The following is a 7,927-nucleotide window of genomic DNA, read 5'->3' on the forward strand; positions in this document are numbered from 1 at the left end:
TCCCCACTACCTTTGACCAGTAGGCTGAGGTCCTGCAAAAGGCCTTTGTAATGTCACTGCCACACCCACCCCTCCCCTGCAGTGCTAATGTCCTGCCCCTGGCCAGACACTTTGGAGGTTTGAGCTACTCTCTGTGGATCACCCCACTCAAGTTCATTCTAGGAAGCAAGCAGGCTAGACAGTAAAACATCGGAGGCTGCTCCCAATGCTACACTCAGTTTTTCAGAAATTAGTAGACTTTATGGCCAGAAGAGACCATTAGAGCATCTAATCTGACCCTCTGCATATCACAGGCCTCCTGTATACCACAATAGCTACTCTTTGGGCAAACACATTCCAGAAAGGCAGCTAGTCTTCATTAAATGACATCAGGAGATGGAGAATCCGCCACTTCTCTTGGTAGCTTGTTCCTGTGGCGAATCAGCCTCGCTGTTCAATATTTGTGCCTTATTTGTTTTATGAATGTGTCTCTTTTCACCTTCCAGCCATTGGGTCTTGTTATGCCTTTCTCTGCTAGATTAAAGAACCCTTTAATACCCAATAGTTTCTCTCCATTAAGGCATTTCAACACTTCAATGAAGTCACCTTTCAATCTGCTTTTGATCAGCTAAAACAGGTTGAGCTCTTTCAATCGCTCCCTCGAAGGCATTTTTCTCCAGCCCTCAGAACATTTGGTGGCTCTTTGCTGCCCCAGCTCCAATTTCTCAACATCTTTTTCAAATGAGGACACCAAAACTGGAGGCAGTATTCCAATATCCGTCGCACTGATGCTGTGTCACCTCCCTATCCTACTCACGGCTCTGCTCATACGTCTAATGATGGCTTTAGCCCTGTTCACCACAGCATCACACTGGGAGCTCATGTTGAGTGGCTTCTCCACTATAGCCCCTAAATCCTTTTCAGAGTCACTGCTTTCCTGGATACACTTCCCCATTCTGTAGGTGTGGCCGGCATGTCTTTTTGCTAGGTATAGGACCTTGCCTTTGGCTCTGGTCAAACTTGTTTTCTTTGAATGGGCTCAGCTTGCCGAACGAGCCACATCGCTCTGTATCACTGCCCTCTCCTCACCAGTAATTACCACTCTGCCAGTATTCTCACCCACCAATCTTATCAGCAGTGATTGTATGTTTTCTCCCAATTCACTGATAAAAAATTAGTCCTTGAGAGCTTCTTCAGACCCTTAGTACCCAGGACCTGCTCCCCACAGCACAGTGAGAAAAGGCCGTCCAGCCCTATTGGTACACAGGGGATAAGCACAGAACAAACACAGGTTTAGGAGCTGTGTTGTCCATAGGCTCTGAACAATATGTGGGGATCAGCAGCTTACAAATGCACTACAGACCTGTAGTGTAGACTGGTTCCCAACTGTGTCTCGGTTTCCCACCCTGTAAAATGGGGAGAACAAACAAAACCTTGATTCGCTCTATTTGATAGTTGGGGAAACTAAGGCAACCAGTGCTCATGGTCCCAAAGCCAGGAATAGAAAACAGCAGGTCTTCTAATAGCCAGTCCTGGGACCTAGCCCCGGTTATCCTGGCCTCGTTGGTCTAACTTTAGTCACAGCCTCCATGTCTTTTCCTCCATGTCCCTTAAACCCACGTCACTGCAGAAGAAAGATTTTCTGTTCGCCAGCTGGTTCTAATGCATGTGGATGTCGTTCCAAAAGACATGCGCTCTCTCAGTCACATGTTATGGTTGGCTGAAGGAACAGAACCTGAGTTATACAGGAGGTGCGACTAGATGTACATAATGGTCCTTTCTGACCTTAACATCTATCAGTCTATACTTTTTCTGCTGCTAGGAAGATAACTCTGGACCTATTTTCTCTCATTCACTTTCAGTTGGAATAATTTAAATCCAGGCCAAAGGATTTCCTCTTCCATTGTGTCTTCAGCACCTTTGAGAGCAAACAGTTACTCTTAGTCCCCCGGTTTCCAGTTTCAACCTGTCACAGGGTGAGATGGCCAGGAAAGGGTTTGGAGCTCAACTGCACCTAGCCCAGGTTATGCAGCTCCCTAGGGTGAAGGGAGTAAGTGTGTGTGGGGGGGTCTCGTGACAAGAAGCAGCATGTGACTAGGACCCAGGCCTGCTGAGAGATATAAGGGCAGCCTGTGCTCAGCCAGGAGAGAGACCCCAAGGGGAGCAGGCATGGGAGGGGCTTGGAGATCCCTTTAAAGGTCAGGGACAAGCCAGGCAGGGTCCAGGCTGAGCACTAAGGACAAGGCCCTAGAAGGGAAAGACAGGGCAGTTTGGGTGATGGGGCAGATAGTCCAGTTGGTTTAGGCTCCCAGGGCCAGACACCCACAGATGAAGGTGATTGTCAGGGCTTATGTCCTTCTTCCCCAGGGTAGATGTGACAGTGGAGAAGACTGATGCCGTAATGGGGAAATGAGTTAACCCCAAGGTCATCCAGTGAGTTTATATCACAAATGCATACTCAGAAGGATCTAATAGAAACATGGATTTTCCAGTCTCTTTTTTCTAGGAGTCCCCAGGGCTAAGATAAACCCCACCCCCTGCTGCCCCTCCCCATTCTGCTCACCTCCAAGATGTGCTGGAGTTTATCTGTGCTCGGGGGTGCTGTCAGCAGGATCTAGCACTCGTCATCCATGTTCTCTGGGCAGGCCTTGCTCAGAGCCTGCCAGCAGAGGCAGACCATGGGTCAGAGTTACGGAAGCTGGGGCTACACCTGCTAGCTTGCTCTGCAGTCCTTGCCCAGAGCAGCTCTCTGCAGAGGGCTTGGTGCACAGCAGGTGTCAAGGTTCCTCCCCCACTCTGAACACTAGGGTACAGATGTGGGGACCTGCATGAAAAACCTCCTAAACTTCTCTTTACCAGCTTAGGTCAAAACTTCCCCAAGGTACAAAATATTCCACCCTTTGTCCTTGGATTGGCCGCTACCACCACCAAACAAATACTGGTTACTGGGGAAGAGCTGTTTGGACACGTCTTTCCCCCCAAAATACTTCCCAAAACCTTGCACCCCACTTTCTGGACAAGGTTTGGTAAAAAGCCTCACCAATTTGCCTAGGTGACTACAGACCCAGACCCTTGGATCTTAAGAACAATGAACAATCCTCCCAACACTTGCACCCCCCCCTTTCCAGGGAAATGTTGGATAAAAAGCCTCACCAATTTGCATAGGTGACCACAGACCCAAACCCCTTGGATCTGAGAACAATGAAAAAAAGCATTCAGTTTTCTTACAAGAAGACTTTTAATAGAAATAGAAGTAAATAGAAATAAAGAAATCCCCCCTGTAAAATCAGGATGGTAGATACCTTACAGGGTAATTAGATTCAAAACATAGAGAACCCCTCTAGGCAAAACCTTAAGTTACAAAAAAGATACACAGACAGAAATAGTTATTCTATTCAGCACAATTCTTTTCTCAGCCATTTAAAGAAATCATAATCTAATGCATACCTAGCTAGATTACTTACTAAAAGTTCTAAGACTCCATTCCTGGTCTATCCCCGGCAAAGACAGAATATAGACAGACCCACAGACCCTTTGTTTCTCTCCCTCCTCCCAGCTTTTGAAAGTATCTTGTCTCCTCATTGGTCATTTTGGTCAGGTGCCAGCGAGGTTACCTTTGGCTTCTTAACCCTTTACAGGTGAGAGGAGTTTCCCTCTGGCCAGGAGGGATTTTAAAGGGGTTTACCCTTCCCTTTATATTTATGACAGCAGGGCATGGAACAGCCAAGCTGCTAGAAATGGTAGCTGTGCTTCTGGGCAGAATCCAGGAACCAAAGCACAGCCTGCAGAAAGAAAGGACTGCTTACGGAGGGACAACATAATGTCCCATGGAGGGAAGAGGCTCTCCGCGCCATTTCTTAACCTCATGGGCGGTTTTCATACTCTGCCAACCCCATCTCTCAGTAGCTCCAGGTGTCCGAGGGAGCAAGGACCAGAGGCCATCCTGCTGCTGGGACAGAGGTGGAGGTTGACATTCTACCTGCATATGGCTGTTGTCCTTTCTTATGCCCACGGTGAATACACCATGCAAGGGAAGCTCTCAGGACATGCGATTCCAGCTCCAGAGCCAGGGGCAGCTTTAGCTTGCTGGAAGGCGATTGTGTATGAGACTTTGCAGTAGGAGGATGAGACAGGGACTAACATAGGCATGGCAGTTTGGAGAAATGGGAAAGAGGCCAGTGTTGGGCAAGGAGGGATTTAGGAAGCAAGATCTGAGATCAAACACTGTCTAATTGCGGTTAGGGTTATCCCCATTTCAGAGAGGTGAAAAGTGAGGCACCATGTGGAAGCGGGACCTGGCCGATTGGGCTGATCTGAATAATCGCTAGAACAAAAATATAAAAGCCATGAGGTGTCAGAAGAACATTCATCAGGGAATTGGAGAGTTCAAGGCTGGCCAGAAAATGTGTAGTATATGGCATAAACCAGTATGCGCTCTGCCACCTCACTGGTTTTGGAGACAAGGGTACATCTCTTGGAGTGAGGGGTTAGAGGATCTTTCTCTGAGACACACAACTGTCAATAGTTGGGAACAGAAACCCCATCAGTAATTTTGCTCACTGGCCCTGCCACAAACTCCACCCTCCAACCATTGGGAACCAGGACCAGGAACACCATTCCACTGTCATAGTTACATGTACCTGCTGGCACATGCACTGGTGCTGGCGCTGTGACACGAGCTGGATGAACCACCCTGCTGGCCCCCATATCCAGCATTCTCTCCCTGAGCAATCGGTCCTGCTCCCTCCTCTTTCTCTCTTCTTCCTGGAACCCCTGGAGCCGTCTCTCTTCATGGACCGTGTCCCTTTCCTCCTTGGCTCTTTTGAAAGCAACGTGCTCCTTGTTCCTCCTTGCCCCTATCTCCAAAAGCTCCTGCATGGTCCTCCTCCTTCTGGCCCACTGCTGGCCACTTGTAGCACCCGCAGTCCCAGGCAGCAGGCTTGACCCAGCAGGTGTGGAAGTGCCTTCCAATGGAATGAAACAGAGGGCATGTTCATTGTATTGCCAAGGGCGGAGGGAGACAGAATCCCCCACGTTGCTTTCTGTCTGACCACAAGGCCATGATTTCCAACATTGTGGACTGCTTCAATATCACTCATAAATTCTCATGTACACTCCATCTCACTTCTGCCCTTGGAGGATTGACACACACACACCATATGCTGGTGTGTGAGTAACACCGATTTTACTTTAAATCAATACCAAAGCAATTAAGAGGCTGGTTCTGGCTGATGCAGGGTAGGCTGAAGTCGTGCTTTGGGGACATTTACCAATACTGACTCTGACTTTGTTTCATGCTCCATGAAAAACTTCCAGACATCACCTTCCAGGAACAGAGGGAAATCAGGACCCAAACCATTTTGGTTAGAATGCAACGTTCTGCAGGCAGCAGAATGGATTCTCACCAACCCTCCTCCCGAATCCAGCAACAGAAAAGCCTAAACGACACAGAGCAAAAGAATGCCTGCTGCACGAAGCATCATCTAAAGTCGCCTTCCAAGGAGTTAAAGAGAAGCCTGGATAAAAAAGGGTTCAAAACACACCTGCAGGGGGTGCACAGACTGGACAAGGACTTGTGGGCAGACCAGGCAAAAGGAAGGACTTCTACCTTGCAGGCCCTGAAGGAAGGCACCAATCTCTCCCTCAGCAACTACCTGAAGGTCCCTCTCCCTGTTCCCCTTGAAGTATGCTTTTATTTCTATCTACATACATCCCATGTTTTATAACCTCTGGGAACTTCGTGGGTTCTGGAGGGCAAAGCCTTGTACATGTGTTTTTATTATATGAGAGAGACTGAGAACTATTTTTGTTTTCACTTTTTAGCATAGGTGCTGACTTTGGGGTTTGCTGGTGGGTGTCCCATACTGTCTCCGCCCGCTCACCTGAGGCCCCACCCACATTCCACCTCTTCCTGCTCCCACTCCTCCCTCTCCATCAAGACCCCTCCCCTGACCGCCTCCTGCCCACCGCTTGCTCCTTTCTGCCCTCTCCTGCCTTAAGGGCAGTGAGGGGAGGAGGGGGCAGAGAAGAGTGAGTAGCGGGGCAGCCCCACTCAACAGCTGATCTGCTGAAGAGCTGATGTGGGCGCAGGGCCGGTGGCTGAAAAGCTGATTGGCAGCCAGCCCCAGGGCCATCAGAGCAGCAGCCCAGGCCAGCCCCATGGGTGCTGAGCACCCCCTGTTTTCCTCCGTGAGTGCTTGAGCCCCTGAGCACCCACGGAGGCAGTACCTATGCTTTTTAGTTATTCTTTAATACTTTCAGCAGTCATCATCTGTATGAGTTTTGGCAGAGATTAATAGCCTGATTTTTCAAATGGTTTGAGTACCTACAGCGCCCACTGACTTCATTGGGGTTTGAGAGTGCTCAGGATGTAATTGAATGGAAAACACCATTTCAGATGACACATAATATATACTAGGGTGAGGCACACAGTAGGACTTTTGATTCTCCCTTGTTTACAATATTGGCTTTCTAACATAATCCCACCTGGGAATCTACTTTGACGATCAAGAATTTGCAGTCATCCTGTGCGTATGAAGACAAAAGGACTCTCTCCTCCTTTTACCATTTTCATTCAATAGCATTTGCTGTCCAATGACTGACTTTCTGTTGTAACATATACTTGCCTATGTGTTCTCATTACACTAGAAGTTCTCCTTAATGTGTTTATGACGCTCCTTGGACATTTATCATCAGACGACTCAGTTTACAATAATCCTGCCTATTTATGGCAACAGCAGAGCAGTTTTTAATCCAGTGGGTTGGTGGATATCAGTTACTTAATTTTATTCTATCTGTCCATTATATACAGACAAACCTATTAGATCAAGCTAAAATGTTCAGGTTATGTTGGTGGTGGAATAAATAACAAAGGGCTTGAATACAGAAGTAGGCCCAACATGCTTTTTGCTATTTCTGTCTGAACCCTCTCTCCTCCAAGTTGGTCTTACATTGAGCTATAGCAAGGGTATATTCACAAGGGAAAATCCCCACCTATCTGCATCATTACCCATAAAAAAGAGGTTGAGCCATTCTTCATTAATGTAGCAAGTGCTCTGGTGTAATATTAGGCCATTACAGTCTTTGGGGCTAGTGAAGGTGGTGAGAGATGGCAACCATAGTTCAGCCACAAAGAAGGGCGAGACCAGAATGACTCCAAAGGCTCAGTTATTGGTTCAAAAAATAAGACAAATGCAGAGCTGTACTGTTAAATAGTAACAGCTCAAAAAGAGCCTGTAGGCTATGTAGAGTAAATAGCTCACGTTTCCAGAGTTAGCATGTATTCCAGCATCATTCCAGTAGAAATCAAGTATCCAAATATTATTTGACTGGATGCATGGAAGTATCATACCTATAAAAGAATGCCTACTGCATCCATGTGCTGTGCTTATCTGTAGTTACTTTTATGTTGTATTTTGTGCTTATTAGAGTGAGTTTCAGAAACATTTACCCTCTCTGAGGATTTCAGACCCTATGTTACTGACCACCTTTGTAAAGTGCTTTGAGATCTACGGATGAAAAGCTCTATCTAGGAGACCGGTACTATTAATTATTTGTGTATTATTCTGGAAGGAAACGCCTCTGAAATTTTCAACACTCCCCATCTTCCATTCCCAGAAGAATTTCTCCCTGAACATTTCAGACCACACTAATCCACATTTCAAGCTGTGATTCCTGCTGAGGATCTCAAGGGCTCTTCTCCTTTCCCATTTGAAGGGATTTTCCCCTTAATGATTTCAGTCCTCGCACCCTTGCCCATGTCAGGGGTACTTCTAAGGATTTCAGACCCTCCCCCCTCATTCATCGGTGACGTGGAGCAGAGTACTGGATTATTTCTCCTTTTGACAGTTAATTCTTAGAGCACCAAGTGCGCACTTCTGGAAAGGTTTTCAGCTTTGAAACTCAACTCAAGACGTTAACGCTTAGAAGAACTTTTACATATAAAGGG

The sequence above is a fragment of the Chelonia mydas genome, chromosome 7, assembly GCF_015237465.2.
Source record: "Chelonia mydas isolate rCheMyd1 chromosome 7, rCheMyd1.pri.v2, whole genome shotgun sequence".
In the NCBI taxonomy this organism is placed as follows: domain Eukaryota; kingdom Metazoa; phylum Chordata; order Testudines; family Cheloniidae; genus Chelonia; species Chelonia mydas.